The following is a 19,113-nucleotide window of genomic DNA, read 5'->3' on the forward strand; positions in this document are numbered from 1 at the left end:
GCTCTCTGCAGAACTGAGCCCCTGGCAGCAGTACAAGTGTGGAACCAAACAGAGGCTTGTTACCTGGAAGATCAGGGACGGTCAGGCAGAACTATGACTGACATGGATGAGTTTCCAGGATACACTTTTAAGTTAAAAAAGCCAATTGCAAAAGAGTGTCATAGTATGTATAATATATACTATAAGAAAATATACATGTATCTTCTCATTTGTGCAAATGGAAACACAAGAAGAACAAACCAGAACTAATGAAACTGGTTACCCAAAGAAGATAGGTAGGAACTGAATGGAAAGAGCAGGAGAATGAGAACAGGGCAGAAGAGCCGAGGGGAAAGTGATACTTCTAGGGTTTATCTTTTTAAAAATATGTTCTGACTTTTGGAATCGTGATAATGTCAGTCATACTTGATAAATAGTTAAAATGAATCAGGTAGTAGAGGAAACCCGATGGAATGGAATACTCACAGTACCAAATTTGGAAAGCAACGTTTTGACTACAAGTTGTATAGCTAAAGACCAAAAATAAATACATAAATAACTGTACAATATCATTAGTTACTACATTTTCCCCCCACAGGAGTATGGATTAGTAATTCAATAACTGCTTTAGGCGTATTCTAGGATTGCTCAAATAAATAATCATGGAGATAATGAGAGTCCCTCACTGCTGGAGAAAGTGACGGGGCAGCCTGGAATGAACCCTGAGGTAGTGGTTCGGAATCCGAGGGAGCAGTGTGAACTCGTGGTTTTGAATATAGTTAGAGATACATAGATATAGAAAAAGATGGAGATGAGTGTATGTGGAACGTATGTGTGTTTATATTGGCATATATTTCTCATCCATTTTCTCTCTGAGAGCCTAGAAACAGTAACACCTTGCCAATGAGCCCCCCTGGCGCTCAGATCACAGTCTCACTTTAAAACTATTCTCCAACAATAGGATCTGGGACTCCTTAGCTGATTCCAGAGCCAAGGTAAGAGAAATACAAGAGGAGTCTGAAACATTTTGTGACACCAGAAAATAAGGCAATGGTCAAAACTTGATGGGGCGTGTGAAAAGAACACAAGGGGACACTTGAGGGAGCTCCCTGTGGTCAAAGGTGGGAAAAACAACACAATAAATGAGACTAATAGATTATAACCTCTAGAATAAATAAATACCCAGGAGTCCATATTGATATAAATAATTAATATTTTTATGTGAACCTTTATTTTCTAGATCATTATCTATAAAAATGGGGCTAGTAATATTTATCTTGCAATATTGTGAGGATTAATTGAGGGAGAGGGTGTGAAAGAATAGTTCAAAACACATAGAAAATGCCTAGAAATGTTCATTTATTTCCTTGCCTCATTCTCTTTGTACATACTAATTTCCCAGAAAACCAGAATGTCACAATTTTGAAGTTGAATCCCTGGGAGAGTTTTAGAAACATGACGTTAGTTGATTTTTAGCAGCCTCCTTCATAATGGAACCTTCTACCTATTGACGTGTCAGTGATATTTAACCTACACTAGTCATTAGGAATTCATCAGCATTTCCCTATCCATTCTGCCTTTAGCTTCCTCCCTCCAGGTAAACTGTGGAAGTGATGCTCAGTCTTAAACTGTCAGAATGCTGTGATTCTGCTGCATGCCCTGGACAGCTGGCCATTAGGGAGCACTGCAGGCTTAGAAGAGGTGACTTGTCTTCCTCAGTGTATAGCCCTTAAGGTAGAGCAGCTGTCATCTGAATAAGGATGCTGAGCTCTCATGGAAGAAGTCTCAGTTTGGCCACAGAGGTCATTTCTGCATTTTTTCTTTTTCTGTCTCAATATTTGGGTGGTCCATTTTTAGGATTGTTAAAAAGAGTTCAATAAGCCAATTTTCCTACATGTTTTCTATGGGTATTGTCTTCTCCTTCAGTTAGTATGATTCTTGAAGGCAGAGAATGTTTCTACATTTTTTTTTGCTAATCCCTCAGCATTCAATTTAATAATCTGCACACCAGACTTGATGTTATCAAGCCAGTTTTGGGTGCAAACTAATCTTAGAAAACAGATATAAATCCAATCCTCCCTCTGTTAGAGAGAGATAATAATACCTGCTTTTTACCTATCATGCAGACATATATGCTTACATCTTTTTTTTTTTTTTTGAGACAAGGTCTTGCTCTGTCACCCACACTGAAGTGCAGTGGCATCATTACAGCTCACATGGCCTCAGTCTCCTGGGCTCAAGCAATCCTCCTGCCTCAGCCTCCTGAGTAGCGGGGACTACAGGTGTGTGCTACCATGCCCAGCTAATTTTTCTATTTTTTGTAGAGATGGGGTCTCACTTTTGCTCAGGCTGGTCTTGAACTTCTGACCTCAATCTTCCCAACTTGGCCTCCCAAAGTTCTAGGATTACAGACATGAGCCACCATACCTGGCCTTACATCATTTTTTAAAAGTTAGAAAAACATGCTATGATTTGTGTATAAGCACTTTACACTCTGGCATAAAGACAGATAATTCATTGTTACACTATTACTTCACTTAGCAAATATTTATCAAGCATTCACAAAATCCTGAGTACTGTGTTAAACAGTGAGGATAAATAAGACTTGGGGCAAATAAAACATAGCATCTGTCCTCAGTGGGTTTATAGTTGAATAGAACATTACAGATGTGTAAATACATGCAGTAAAGAGCCATGGTATATTTGCCATGGTAACCATTTATATAAAGTACACGGAGGTACTAGGAAGGACAAGCAATTCTACTGAAATTATTGAGGAAAGCTTCACAGAGAAGATATCAATTTGAGCTAAGTTGGAAGACAACCTAGCAACGGCATGAAGAACAGATAAAAAAGAGAACTGACAGTAAGCAAAAAAACCAATTAGGGGACAATTGCAAGAGTCCAGTCTGGAGCAGTGAGAATGGCTAGCACCCAACACTACGCAATCTTCATAGGAGGAGCTGAGTAAATATTTACTGAATATGTGAAAGAGAAAACTAATAGAGACAATAAATGTTGAAGAAGTAGATATGATAGAAATTAATCATGTAGTCACTTAACAAATATGTAATGTGCATCTACTAAATGTTAAAACTATTCTAGGTGATAAGAATATAGAGTTAATAAAATAAACCCTGCTCTCAGGAAACATATATCCTAATAGAGAAGAAAAAAATACATAGACAAATATAAGTCAGGTGTGTATAAGTGCTATGAAGAAAAATGAAGCTGGCTAGGAGGACAAGAGAATAGTAGGAGAGTGGGTTGCTGTTTTTATGTGGGGAGGTCAGGAAGGCCTCTCTGATAGATATCTTTCTGTTGGTAGAGAGCTGAATGAAAGAAGGTGGGGAGCCAGGTAAGGACTGAAAGGCCCAGGCAGAAGTAAGAAGGCTAGTGTTTCTGGAAACAAGTAGGAGAGAAGCAGAAAACGAGGGCAGAGAAGAAGAATATGATGAGATGATCTTGGGCAGATTGCAGTGGGATGTCTTTTCAGGAGCACCGGTTGTCCTATAGGTCCTGTATGTAGATATGTAGATATTAAGTGGAGTTCTGAGGGCCTCCGCTGGCAGCTCCACTGAGGTTGTAGGTGGTGTCTCCAGGAGTACTCAGGGCTTCAGCCCATTGAAGAAAAGAAAGACTCAGGAGTGACTCCATGCTTCCTTGTTGAATTCCTAGTGCCATTCAACCAGATGTATGGCATAGGTAAAGCAGGCCAGGGTGATGGTGAATGATTTCAGTTAGGATAAGATGAGATTGAGATGTCTGTGGGTGGCCAAAAGGAGATATTCAGCAGGCGGTCTATAAAGGAATCCATAGCTCAGGAGGGACTTCAGAGCTGGAAATGAGAGTCACATGCTTATTTGTGATAGTTCTACCATGGGAGTTGATGTGGTCACAAAAAGAGGGGTGAGGGAAGAGGAGGATTGATGTCAGTACCTGAGGATTACCAACATTTTAAGAAAGGACAGAACAACATGAGACTGCAAACAAGATTGAGAAGGAATGTTTGGAGGTAGAAGCAGAAATAATAAATATATGGTATCATAGAAGTCAAAGGAGAAGATATTTCTCAAGAAGACAGGAATAATTAACATTATCCAGTGAGGAAATGCCAATCGGAGGGGTAAGAACATAATGACATTGAACGTGGGTTTATTTTTTTAAGGAACTTTGGTATAAAGGAAGAAGTGAGGGTGGTGTTAGCCTGAGGAAAGTCAAGGCAATTGAGATGAAGCTGTTCTTGTTTTAGTTTTTGTTTGAATAGTGGTTGAAACCTGAGCATGTTTGTAGGCTTTGGGAAATGAATGGCTATAGAAGGAGGAAGCTGACAATTTAGGAAACAGAGGAAACAGCAAATTGAACAAACTCACAGGAAACAAAAGAAAATGGAACAAGAGCATTCTACTTGGGAGCCTGGCTTACTCATGAGAACATACTTTTTACTAATGTATGATCCTGTCTTTACTTTAGATTTTGAAATTTTATAAATCATGGATTTTTGTTTTGCATTAATTTAGATTTTAAAATAATGATCAGGGAAAATTAAAACCACAATGAAATACCATTTTACCCCTATCAAAATGTCCATTAATAAAAAGGCAAAACACAACAGATGTTGGTGCAGATGCAGTGAAAAGAGAACACTTATACACTGTTGTTGGGAATGCAAATTAGTACAGCCTCTATGGAAAATAGTATGGAGATTCCCCAAAGAACTAGAAGTAGTCCTACCATTCAATCCAGTAATCCCACTACTGGGCATCTACCCAAAAGGAAAAAAGGCATCATATCAAAAATACACATATATCTTTATCACAGAACAATTCATGATTACAAACATATGGAATCAACTTAAGTGCCATCATCAAATGATAAGTGGATAAAGAAAATATGGAATATATACACCATGGAATACTACTCAGCCATAAAAAATGAATGAAATAATGTCTTTTGCAGTAACTTGGATGCAACTGGAGACCATTACCCTAAGTGAAGTATCTCAGGATAGAAAAAACAAATACCACATGTGCTCACTTATATGTGAGAGCTAAATGATGGATGTACATGGTCATACAGAGTGGTATTGTTAATAGACAGCTAGGGATCTCTGGCCCCTCCTGGGGACAAGGCAGCCAACTGCCACACATGGGGGAGGAGAAAACACCCTACCAATCTACCAAGCAGAACTTAGCACGCCAAATGCAAAAGAATCCCGTGGACTCTCTAGCCCACAGGCTAAGTGGCATAAGTACAGTAGAAACTGGAAAGTGACTTAGGACAACCTTAGGCTAATTATCATGTCATTAGCTTATATTTAATGTGGTTCACCCCCCACAAATGGGCTTTCAGAGAGGCTCACTGGAGATCGCATGCACAGTAAGACTCAGGTGACATAATTCCCAACTGTTCACCAAAGTGGTTCCAGGATGACTTCTGAACCACGGGGAGGTCCCTATGCAGACACTATGAAACAAGACCCAGTTAACCAAGGTCTCTTTTGCTACAACAAGGGGTCCAGTCGTCATCTGTGGCATATGTATCTTGCTCTGTAAACCTATATCTTGCTCTTGCTCTAAAATCCTATCTTGTTCCTCCTCAATAAATTTCACCTTGTGCTTGCCTTACTTAGGTGGGTCTGGTCATTCTTCGGCCAAGAGCACACCAAGAACTGAGAACACAGAATGAGACTGCCAAACCCTACAGTATAATGAACTTTGGAGACTCAGAAGGGGGAAGGTGGGAGGGGAGTGAGGGACCAAAATTACTTATTGGGTACAATGTATAATATTCAGGTGACAGGTACACTAAAAACCCTGACTTCACCACTATACAACTCATCCATGTAATAAAAAACCACTTGTACCCCTTAAACCTACTGAAAATTTTTAAATAAATAATTAATATTACATTAAAATACTATTTATCTTTACTACAGAGTTTTTTGGTGTCCCTTAAATTTTGTAGCAGAACTCTTGTTAACACACATACATACACACACACACACACACATCCCTCTTACCAATGAAAATGTCCCTAGAATTAGTTACTCAGGAAAGAGGTTAATCCTGGTATAAACATTGAGGCCTAGAGGTATAGAACATAGGGTGGAGGTGGACACTTTCTGGGGCTCAGGGCCTGGACTCCAGGAAAGCAGAAATGCTTAGTGACTTTCCTGGTGAAGAAAACTAAACAGAAAGGTACCACACAAGGGCCATCCCTCTACAGATGAGCCTGGTTTTGAATGGGAGCACACTGATAATAGCCATTAGATGGTCACCAAATCGTTCTTCTATGCCTTAATCCCTAAATCTTTGGTAAAGTTTTCTTTCTGTCAGAGACAGAAAAAAACCAAAACAAACAAACAAAAAAAAAAACAGACCCTTGCCAATGAGCTCACGTTATTACCAAATTATGAACCCATTTCCTTATTTTAGTACATATCTTTCCTTTCACATAGCACAATTTACATCCTTCCCCCATGATAGCAATAGATTTATGAGTTTCATATTTTGACTACTTTTCTAACAGCATAAAGTGCTACTCACATAGTTGATTGACATAGTTTTTATTTCTTGTTGAAATCTAATTTAATTCTTTATTGCTGATTCGCAGTTTTCACTGGTGATAAAGAGAGAACAGGGGAATTCAATTGTGAGTATCAAGGCTCACAACATTATAGAAATAGCTAGTTGATGACAAAATGTCTCATTAGTTAGTCATGTAAACATAAATAATAGTTTTGTCAGGTATCAACAAAGGAATTGGAATACTCTCGTTGCCAATAGTGTGATGATAAACATTTAACAACTAGCTCTCCCGAAAAAAAAAAGCCTCAGATTTTTGTGTTTGCCAATTTCCATGGTGTAAATGCTCATGACTGATTTCAAGCTACCAACCCAACATCACTGAATGTGAAATGGGAAAGAGTTGCACAGGAGCACGCTATTATATGATATTTAAACCATACAGATAAAATGAACATAAATAATGAGTAAAGATAATTGTAAAATGTGGTAAAATAACTACGTTGTGATGAGTTTTAAGTGTATGTTACCTCTTTTAAAAGAAATTTACTTAAATTCTAAGTTTATACAATTTAATTTTTAATAATGGCTTGAAAAATTCCTGAAAAATGAACAATCAGCTCTACTGAGGCTGTATGGCCCAGCTCCAGCACTACTCCTTACCAACTTTAATGAAATGAGTTGGTTATGAGAAGACAGATAAGAAGCATGAAACTCCTTTTTTATAGGAACAGCAGCAGCTCTGAGAGATGGTGGCTGCCTGCTTTGAAGGAACAACAGAAACACTGAGAGACTCAAGAAAAGAAGATTTTCAGTGCAAGGGTACAAGCTTGAAATATATTATCATGACTGTTATATCCTATGAACAATTCATAATGCTTTGACATGTCTAGCTTTGTGCTGTACAAGTAGGGCCATGCTACTGAATCTGTTCTACTCCACTACTCTGCTGGGTAACTCTGTTTAGGAGATTGAAATGTTGTTTTTCTTTTGTAGGTTTATAAAAACCAAGGATCCCGCTCTGAACTAGAAGATGAGGGCTCATCATTAAAGATGGTTAGTCCTCTCAAATATAACACACGGAATTGTTATGTATACAGTAACGCCTCTGAGATCAAAGCTCCTTTTAGCAAGATAAGATTTGGCATGCTTGTGATGAAAGAAAAATTCCTTTCTCTCAAGTCTTAATCAAAGTCAGAACAACTTAGGAGACTATCTTTGTACTATCTCCACTGTAGATTTCTTCTAGGTGGACCATCTTCTGGATCCACATTCTGAATGTTTGGATCAGTTACCCAGGTTTGAAAGTGCTGTACTTAGGACGTGTGCAAATTCTAATTATTGGGAGGATACCCCTATAGGAGAGAGGCAAGACAGCCAGCTGCTAATGTGCTGCTCCAGAGCTCCAGCCCTTTTCATCTGGAGGAGATGGGGAATGCAGCCTTCGAAATTCAGTCTTGAACCTGTAGCCATTTCTATTTCTCATGACAAAGCATAATACTGTAACGTAAATTTTTCATATAGTTCCTATACATTATTATTTTTTATTTATGTGTCATTTAATGAATTTCTATTCTTCGAGTAAATTACATTTTTAATGTTCTTGTATTCCAGCTAACATCTACCAAAAAAAGCATTTTTGGTATAGGGCAGTGGTTTTCCAATTATCCTCCTGATAGGAGATACTTTTCCAAGCAGTTCCACTATGCTGTTGAGTTCTGAGTAAGATCTTAGTTGATAAAAGGGTTTCCACAGCTCAAAACACAAGTTTAAAAACCACTGGTAAAAAAGAAAAGAGGCTGTACCTGTGCTACATGACAAAAGTAAGAAAGAATTAATCTGGAAGCACTGGAAAGTCACTGTTGGAATTTAGACTATGATACAAGCCAGACGGTTTAAAGCTAAAAGAGATGTGCAAAAAAGCCCTCAATATTAAATTGAAGATTGTTGTCCTGATATCATTCTTATTCAAGCACTACTGATTTTTCAAAAATCAAGCTGTTTAAAAATGTTGTGTTAAGGATGAAACCATATGCAATGACAAATGGACTGCATAAACTGTCTTCACAGGGCCTTATCAAAGCCTTTCACATGGTGCTTGGATGGTTTGTTTTGATGGGCAGAATCTGAGTCATGCACCCTTATCTGGCTTCATTATTATGGATATGAACATGGTTCCCGAGACTCTCACTAGTTCCACAAAAGGAGATTTTTTAAAATGCAGTCTGATAAATTCTCCATTCAATGAGAGCTGGAGAATGTTTTATTCTACTGTACTGTAGCTTAAAGACATCTGACCTGAGTTTCTGCAGGAAGTTGTTTTTGTAGAGAGAATCTTTAGGTTACAATCCTTACAATATTACTCTCCTCCTTTCACTTTCACCTTCTCCAAATCAAGTTTAACTGCTTTTTTTTTTAATTTTTCAACACTTAATAATCTAAAAGAACCTAGAATAAAAGACTGGAATTAGGAGAGAAAAAATTGAGAGCTTTGCCATACATCTGGAAAAAGCATTTCAGAGGAACATCCAGTTCATTTCATCACTATATTAATTCAGCTCAGCCCAACGCCCTAAGGAAGGAAAAAAAGAGAGTAATCTTAGATCTGAATCCCCACAGCACCCCATTTTCTACTACAGATACTCCACAGTTTGTGCAGTTGTCCTTTTATGATTTTTCATAACTTAAAAGTTGAAAACGATTTAATATTGTTAAAAAAAAAAAAACTTTAGACCAGCTAAATTTAACAGAGTTTAATTGAGCAAAAAATAATTTGTGCATCAGGCAGTTCCCTGAACCAGAATAGGTTCAGAGAGACTCTGGCCCTGCAATGTGGTCAGAGAGGATTTATGGACAGAAAAAGGAAAGCGACACACAGAAAACAGAAGTGAAGTATAGAAACAGCTGGATAGGTTACAGAGTTTGCCTTATTTGAACATGGTTTGAACAGCTGGCTGCCTTTGACTGGTTGAAACTCCATGATTGGTACAAGAGTAGGTTACAGTCTACTTACACATCCAGTTAGGTTACCGTTCACTACATATGGAGAAACCTTTAGGCTGAACTTAAAATATGTAAGGAGGTCGCTTTAGGCTAAACTTATTTAACAACATGTAAGTCAGGAAAGAAGCCTGCCATTAAGGTCAGTGACATTAGGCTCTGAACTCACTAACAAAGTTATTTACTGCAGGCTGGGCATTATGCTAAGATTACCTAATTTACTTCTTATAACAATTCCAAGGAAGGAAACCTTATTATCCCTACCGTGTAGATTAGGATAGTGAGGCTAAGAGGCATTAGGTGACTTACCCAAGGTCTTTTCAGCCAGAAAATGTTAGAAAAGGATACAAATCCAGACACTCAGATCCCAGGGTCTGAGCATTTAACTGCCTCCTGTACCTCAGTTGAATAAAATGAGTTAAAACGAAAGGGTAGGGGGAGTGTAACTGCAACAGCGTGGCAATGCAGGGGGAAATGGCAGGAGATAAAAAAAGATGGAGAACCATTGTTCTTTTCTTGGTAAGGGCTATTTTGAGCCTTGCTTGTTAGCATTCATCTATGCACTAGACAGACTACTTTTTGTTTCCATACATAATACAAATTTTCTATATCTCTAAAATTTTACTATGTGCCTTATGTAATAATTTGTATAAGGTCAAATTTGCATAAGTCAAGTGTTGAGTAACCTAGTGAGCATTTGTACATCATTATACTGTAACTAAATAGAACAGGAAAGGAGACAGATGGGTAGAATAGGGTTTTTATTTGGAGGCTAAGAAAGAATTATAGGAAATAACGAAGTGGAGATGGGTAGGAAAACAGAAATTATGAGGAAGGAATCAACTCTTACTTGATTATAAGAATGCATATGGTACCAGTCATGCTTGGTTCTTTCTCTTTCCCTTCCTCTCTCTCTCTTTCTTTCTTTTTTTTTTTTTGAGACAGAGGAGTCTCACTCTGTTGCCTGGGCTAGAGTGAGTGCCTTGGCGTCGGCCTAGCTCACAGCAACCTCAAACTCCTGGGCTCAAGCAATCCTCCTGCCTCATCCTCCCGAGTAGCTGGGACTACAGGTATGTGCCACCATGCCTGGCTAATTTTTTCTATATACATTTTTTTTGTTGTCCAGCTAATTTCTTTCTGTTTTTAGTAGAGACAGGGGTCTCGCTCTTGCTGAGGCTGGTCTCGAACTCCTGACCTTGAGCGATCCTCCTGCCTCAGCCTCCCAGAGGGCTAGGATTACACGTCTGGCCTCTCTCTCTCTCTCTTTTCTTCCTTCATTTATTTCTTGGTGGTTTTGTTATTAAGCTCTTTCAGATTTTCAGGATCATAAACATGCTTAGGGTATTTCAGGTAGTAGGAGTTATTTATAAGATACTTAAAAACAGTAAGGAAGGTAAAGAAGAAAAGAAAAGAAAAGAAAAGTCCAGAAGCTAAACAACCAGGCCATGAAGATAACAGCCCTTTGCTCAAAAGTCAGACCTCAAGGAGAACTGGAACAGCCTTCAGCCACCACATGGTAGTATCTTGTTATTTCACCCTCTCTTCATCCAGAGGCTTCCAGTGTGTCTGTGTTGGCTTCTTCTTCTCTTACCACCATTGATTTTCCTTGCTCTCTTTTCTACATCATATCTTTTTCTCACTCTAGACTCCTGCTTTGTATGAATAGCTTTGTCTTCCTTCTGTTCACATCACAGCTTTTGCAGAACCATCCAAGAAAGCTCCATTTATTAATTCTTTCATTCAAAGAATATTTAGCCTGGATTAGATGCCTCTCCTATAGGTCCCCTAGACACCATTTTATCCCTGTATTGAATAACTTTTAGAAGCTCTGACTTGTTTACAAACAATTCTCTTAACTGTTCCCCACCCCATCCCAAAGTAAATGTGGACCCAACAGTCATTTTGTACATGATCCCACTCCTCTATTAGAGCCGCATTTGTCCCAAGATCATCCAATCAGAATTTCTCTCCCAGTAATCCCGTTAGCCAAGAGAATGGGTTAGTCTATGGAGATGGCAAAGCCTTTAACTTATGTAACTTGGTTGTCCCTATTCCTTGCCTTTTCATATACTGTTATGTTTTGCTCCAACCCAGACAGGACTCTGCTCTTTCATTAGTTTTCATTAAAATGTCTAGTCATCCCCTGAGTAATTTTAATTTTCTCTGCTATAAATGGGATGGAGGAGAAAGAGCTCATTCAGTTTTTTCTCCCTCTCCTTCCTAACTCCGTCTCTCTCCTGGGCCACACTAATTCTCCTCCTTGTTTTGTGCATAGCAGTTTAGAGTAATCATCCTCTGAGACTGGAGCATGCCCTGAGGGCTCACTCACTAAGCCAATCAGCTTAGCAAAGTATTACTTCCAAAAGTAGATATTCTTCATTAGAGGGATTCTGGTCAATATGATTGTCTTCTTCTCTGGACAGGTCTGTACTTGAAAGTTGTGACCAGCTTTACAACAGCACTCAGACTGGGGAGCGAGGAAATCAGTCTTTGGAGAAAGATGAAGAGAAGTGGAGAGGAGAGTCAGAACATTTCCTGGGGAGTTAATGACTCTCCAATCCCTGGTTCCTGTCTTCCCTAAATTCAGGCTGCTTTCCTCCTCTTGCGTTCTGTGAAGCACCCCACTACCTAATACTTCCCTTTTTATATTGGATTAGCTAGGCTATCTACTTATCACCCCCAAATCATAATTAATACATTCCTCTATCAAAAAATATTACTTTTTATTATCATGGCCACTTATCCTGTCCACTTGAGCAAAAGCTTCTTAAGGGCAAGGACTGTATTTATTTTACTATTTTATTCTCAGTACTTAGCATGTTCCCCAGGGACTTAATAAATCTATTTTTGAAGACTGTGGAGTCTTTCAAAATATTGGCTGCCAGCTGTATACCAAGCACTGTGATTATAAAGATGGAGGACATAATCCTTTACCTCACATTGCTTACCATCTAGGTTACTCCCAAATCAATATAGTTCTTCTACTTTAATTGTTCCTTGTATTAGTTAAGATTCTTTCAAGGAGCAGTGTTGGCTCAAGTGACCAAATCTCATAAGGAGCAGGGATAAAACTGTGCCTAGGGGACAGCTGAAACCAGCATCAGATGAGGTCAGGACTCTTCTTCCCACCTTGTGTCCATCTATAGGTTGACATCACATGTCAGACTCACCTCCTCCTGAGTATGGAACCGTGGCCACCATCAGTTTCCAAGCTTACATTATTCCAGCTTTATCACTCAGGAGTTCATCACTTTCCATGGTTACAGTTTGAAAGGAGAAGCCCTCCAATTGGCTCAGCTTATGTTACATATACTTCTCTGCACCCATAACTGTGGAGGGATGGCACTAGGATTATTTGAGTTTGGGTTTCGCTTTCTATACCAGTCACCACCAGCAGGATCTGTAGGAAGATGACAGCTTCCAATCTTAGCCATATGGATGGGGTATGGCCAGAATGGGAGTGGGTGTGTAAGCACACCCTAAGGGCCATTCAGACTATATCGCTAGACTAGCTAAAGGGAAGCCATTTTGCTTCCAGTATGCTTCTGGCTTGTTCTGTTTTAAAAGTTTAGAATTAACCTGCTCTTTGCTTGCACAGCTGCCAGGCACAAGATTAGGAAACAACCTTGAGGTAAAACAGATCAAGAGTCTGGAATAGGCCAACCGCAGACTGCTGATGACAAGATCTACCAGATGACCTATTGTTTGCTGACTTGCACAAAGTTTGCTTTCTGCCACCAAACCCTTTTACCCCTTCGCTTTATAAGTTGCTCAGTAATGAGAGGAGATGAGATGGTCTTTGAGACAATAGTCTGCCATCTCCTCAGGCTGCCTCTTCCTTCACAAACACTTGCCTCTCATGTTCTCTTCTTGGGTGGCGGGTAGCCAAACCTGTGTTCAGCGGCAGGTGCTCTTCTAGGCAGACAATATAATAGTTGCATGTCCGCGCTATCCCCTTAGTCTCACATTCATCCACTCTTTTATTACATTAAGTAACAAATATTTATAAAATGCTCATTTAGAGCAAAGTGTTGTGGTAGGCTCTTAAAGATTTTGTGTATAAAAATTAATTTTTAAGAGGAAAACAAACATCTTTTCTTAATCCCTATAATAACAACCCAATCTTTCCTGAGTTTATTTTCCAGAGTTATAGCATAGTGAAACTTCAAGCTCTGGTTTATTTGGACCATCTCAGTGCACATGAATCAGGTGATTTTATCTTTTGTTCCCATCCTTGCCATCCCTAATCTGTCAGGCAGTCCTGATTCTATACCATCAGGCTTGTTTGTTCTACTTCTCTATCCTTTTATCATGGTTCCATTAACTCGCATCCAAGGATGTCAAGAGAATAAATAGCCCAATAAAACAAAAGAATATACTTCCAGATTTAAAAAGAAAGAAACATACAAGAAATACATAAATCATACTGTATGACAATAGCCCAGAAGGGTGCATGGGAGGATCTTTGTGTTTTCCATAGAAGAAAAGAAAAATGGAATTTCCATATTTTGCATCAACACATGACAGCTGTAGTTATTGTATACTGGACACCACAAAATGAGAGATAGGTATCAGAAATAATTTTGCCTGAAATAAGCCCAGTTCCATGGAGGATGGCAACACATTTTCTCTGGTGCTCTTCTTATGATCAGGGACAATTTAAATATGAGTGTAATCTATATTTTGTCAAAGAAATTCTTAATCATGAACATTTCTTCCTAATAAAACATGGTCCCTTACAACACGGGCTTTCATGCCAATTTCCTATCACTTGATGTCACACCTATATAATGGAGACTCATGTCTCAATGAACACTTCCCAGATAAACAGAAGGCACTTGTCCAAGAGTAATAAATACCGAGCATACAGGTTGCTAAGAGCTTAAATAAAGATAAATTTGTTAGCCTGACCCAAATGTTCTCTGGATCTCAAATTAATCTAATGTTATCTGACATTTGGCACTTTCTCTATCTAAACCAAAAAGACTACTCTTTGATCAGAGTCTCATCATTCTTTTTCAAGAAGTAATTGTTATTTTTTTTCTGGTGCTTACATACTGCTTCAGTAAGTAAGGGTACATTATGATCTCTAAACACAGCACCCAAACTCAAGTAGAATATAATTCTCAGTCATAGTAAATGTTTCATTCTTGGAATTTTTTTTTTATGTTTGCCCTTAAATTTGTGGAAATTGGAATTAATGTTAACGTAAGGCTTAGCCTAACATCAAAAGGGAATTTATTTTTTTAGGTTTTCTACATGACTCGATTTAGGAATAAATTATAGTAACATTTAAAAATGCACTTTAGGCCAGGTATGGTGGCTCACACCTGTAATCTCAGCACTTTGGGAGGCCAAAGCGGGAGGATCACTTGAAGCCAAGAGTTCAAAACGAGCCTGGGCAACATAACGAGACCCCATCTCCACCAAAAAAAAATAATATACTTTAAAGATTTCTTGGCCGGGCTCAGTGGCTCATGCCTGTAACCCCAGCACTTTGGGAAGTGTGGGAGGACTAGTTGAGGCCAGGAGTTCGAGGCCAGCCTGAGCAACACAGCAAGACTCCCATCTCTACCAAAAAAAAAATGCACTTTAAAGATCCCTTCATTTAAGCTCACAGTTTTACAGGTAAAGAAACTCAGACTCTAAGAAGTCACTTCCCCAAGGTCACATAGATCTTAGCGACAAGTTACACTAGAAAATAATTTTGTTTTACCTAATTATAAAGAAAATGAAACCACTTAACTGTTCAAAATATGTTCTATACATTTTAATATGTTTTGTTATGACAAAGACATTTTTTTATGTCAATAGAAAACCGGACTCACAAGCAGCCAGCAGATTACCTGTCAGCTTTTATAGATTTACAAGTTAGTAATTACCTTACCTTTCTAGAAAATAAAGAATCAGGATAGCAAGCTCTGAGGGGGAGAAGGCAGTGCAAAGTGGAAGAGAAACTACTGAGAAATTGAGCAGTTGTAAATGCACGAAACACCTGTCCCAGTCTTCCCCATTAGGTAAGAACAGACTTGCACTATTAATATTAGTATTACTATTACTAGTATTATTTAACTTAATCTAACCTCTGATATCCTTCCAGAGCAAGCTCTAAAATGCAGTTTACAACTCTTTGAAATCTGTCCTTCTCTGACCAAAGCCTGTTTGCTGTTGTCTGGAAGCTTAGGGTTTGCAAACAGCAGCTTGCTGACAGCTTAAGACTGTAACAAAAGCTTTTCCTCATCACTCCTAATGATCTGTCTGAAACAGGTGAGATAGGGTTGCAGTAGAAGAGACCACTGAAATCACACTGCACGTGACTCAAACCCAGGAGTCCAGAGGGCTTTGTGATTGCTGCAAACTCTCCCGGGGGTATAAGTTTCCCTTGTTTAATATTTTGGCCAGCTGGTCAGTCCCTCTGCTTTGTAGCTCTGCCTACATTCACCACAAAATTATCATACGACTTTACAGATTTTCCCAAACATCTGCCCATTTTGTTTATTCAGAAGTGACAGCTCTCTAGCTGACTATATCTGACCTTCCGTTGGAGTCAAATGCTCTTAAGTGAATTTTTTTTATTCCTAACTTTTCCCTCGTAAGATAGTTTAATCATGCATTTATTTTACATCACAGTGAAATTTAAATAAAAGGAAATTTACTAACTTTCCAATGCATAAGTCCAGTGACAATGAAAAAGAATCAATTCTAGCTGCACACACATCATGGATGAATTTCTCAAATATAATGTTGAGCAAAAAAAGGAAACACAAAAGAATGCATACTGAGTAACTGCATATTTATCAAGTTCAAAAGCAGCAAACCTAATCTATGGAGATACAGGTCAAATACTAGTTGCCTTTGGAAGGGTATCAATTGTGCGTGGGTATGAGGAGGCTGCCGGTGATGCCAAAAGATCTGTCTTGATCTCAGTAGCGGAGAAATGAATCTGTATTTATACAAATTTTCACCTAGTTGTAGACTTAAGACTTGTGTATTTTACCACATATAAATGCATATGTAGCTATGCTTTAATTTTACAAATTATAATAATACATTATATCATTACTTAAAAAAATTTTTTTTAAAGATCTGGCGATATGCTCTAGTCTCTGATTCATATAAGGAGCATTTCTCATGGCCACTATTCCTATAATTACAAATTTCTTTTTTATGGTGCACCGAGTCTATAGTCCTACTCTTTGTTGGCTGGGGAGGCTCAAGTCTCTCCACCAGCCTCTTGGCTCCACCAGGGGGCAACTCCTGGCAAGCTGCTCTGCAGGGAAGGTTGGCTCTGCATGTGCCTTCATTGAAGTCAGCTACGTCTTCCAGTGTTTTCTCCTGGTCAGAGTCATCTTCCAGACATTCAGGTGCCCACACATCTTTCTGGATATACCAAACATAACAAAAAGAACACTCAGAAATTGTCTTTCAAATATTTAAATACAACAGCATCATGATGGCAAGGAATACTGTGGTGGATCCATAATCATCACAAAAGTAATATAAAAAACACAGGAGGCCGGGCGTGGTGGCTCACGCCTGTAATCCTAGCACTCTGGGAGGCCGAGGTGGGTGGATCGCTCGAGGTCAGGAGTTCAAGAACAGCCTGAGCAAGAGCGAGACCCCATGTCTACTAAAAAATAGAAAGAAATTATCTGGCCAACTAAAATATATATGGAAAAAATTAGCTGGGCATGGTGGCGCATGCCTGTAGTCCCAGCTACTTGGGAGGCTGAGGCAGGAGGATTGCTTAAGCCCAGGAGTTTGAGGTTGCTGTGAGCTAGGCTGATGCCACGGCACTCACTCTAGCCAGGGCAACAAAGCGAACTCAGTCTCAAAAACAAAACAAAACAAAACAAAACAAAACACAGGAGAGGGATCCCAATGACTATAGCATGCTGACAAACCATTTACTTTCCTGGGTCCATGTTCTTTGTTGGCCCTTATCTATGGTAGAACTAATTTAAAAGACATAAGCACCTATAAAACATTTTTACTTAACAATTCATCACAGGTTTTTGAAAAATATTTCATTAAATTGATAAAGTGTTATTTAAATATCTATTCTCATTTTGTGCGATACTTGATGTTTTCAGTTTTTTGCATTTGGAACAGTGAGTCTTCAGGCATATAGCTTTTTGCATAGTTTTGGCACTGAGACTGGTGTAATTCCCAGGGGCAGGATTACTAAATGGGAAGATGTATATAGCTCATGGAACATATAGTCAAATTTGCTTTAGAAAAGGATTGTACTGATATATAAGCTGCTAGCAACATGTAATTGTACCAATATCACCAGTCTTGAGAATACTAAGTTTTTTTTAAAAAAATGGCCTTTTTTTGAGATAGTATTTATATACCACTCATATCCATCAGCAGTCACTCTTCCTTCCAGACCTTGCCAACCACTATTTACCTTCTGTCTCCATGGATCTGCCTATTTTGCATATTTCATATAAATGGAATCATACAATATATGATCTTTTATGTCTGGCTTCTTCCACTGAGCCTAATATTTTCCAAGTTCATACATGTAGCATGAATTAGTACTTCATTTTTATGGTCAAATAGTATTCCATTATATGGAAATAATACATTTTGTTTATTGATTCATCACTTGATGGACATTTGGAATGTTTCCACTTTGGTATTCTATAAGACAATGCTGCTATGAACATTTTTGTAAAAGGTTTTATGTTTAAAATTCTGTTGGCTATATAACTAGGAGTGGAATTTCTGGGTTATAGTAACTCTTATGTTTAACTTCATGAAGAATTGCTAAACTGTTTTCCAAAACAGCTTCACTTTTTACAGTACCACCAGCAATTTATGCGAGTTCTAATTTCTCCACATCCTTGTCAACATTTGTTGTCTGTCTTTTTTGATTATAGCTATCCTTGTCCATGTGAAGTGGTATTTGATTTGATTATGGTTTAATTTACATTTCCCTCATGACCAATGATGTTGTGCATCTTTCCATGTGCTTGTTGGGCATTTCTATATCTTTTTGGGGGAAATGTCTATTGAAATCTTTGCTCACGTTTAATTGGGTTATTTGTCTTTTTATTGTTAGTTATAAGAGTGTCCTAAGTCTCTTGTCAGGAACTTGTATGATTTGCAAGTATATTCTCCCATTTCATGGGTTGCATTCTCACTTGCTTGACAGTGTCCTTTAAAACACAAATGTTTTAAATTTTGATGGAGTTCAATTTGTTTATTTTTTCCTTTTGTCATTTGTACTTCTGGCATCATATCTAAGAAACCATCGCCCAACCCTAGGTCACAAACATTGTGACCTATGTGACCTATGTTTTCTTCTAACACTTTTATAGTTTAAGCTGTTACGCTTAGGTCTATGAACCATTTTAAGTTAATTTTTTGTGTGAAGTAGGGTCCAACTTCATTATTTTGCATGTGGATACACAGCACCATTAGTTGAAAAGACTCTCCTTTTTGCCATTGAATTGTTTTGGCACTTTTGTTGAAAATCAATTGACCCTAAGTGTAAGAATTTATTTCTGGATTCTCAATTCAATTCCATTGATATTTATTTCTATCCTTATACCAATACCATATTGTCTTTATTAGTAAACTTTGAAATAAAAAATTG

The 19,113-nt window shown here is 38.3% G+C and overlaps 1 long non-coding RNA gene across 1 annotated transcript; it reads left to right on the plus strand.

Annotated features, from left to right (window-relative positions):
- The first annotated feature begins 1,561 nt into the window (after positions 1-1,561).
- On the plus strand, positions 1,562-14,250 carry LOC123649223. Its single transcript, XR_006738921.1, has 2 exons — positions 1,562-1,781; positions 13,652-14,250. It is a non-coding gene; the product is annotated as an uncharacterized LOC123649223 (long non-coding RNA).
- The last annotated feature ends 4,863 nt before the right edge of the window (positions 14,251-19,113 follow it).

The sequence above is a fragment of the Lemur catta genome, chromosome 13 (assembly GCF_020740605.2).
Source record: "Lemur catta isolate mLemCat1 chromosome 13, mLemCat1.pri, whole genome shotgun sequence".
NCBI lineage: Eukaryota > Metazoa > Chordata > Mammalia > Primates > Lemuridae > Lemur > Lemur catta.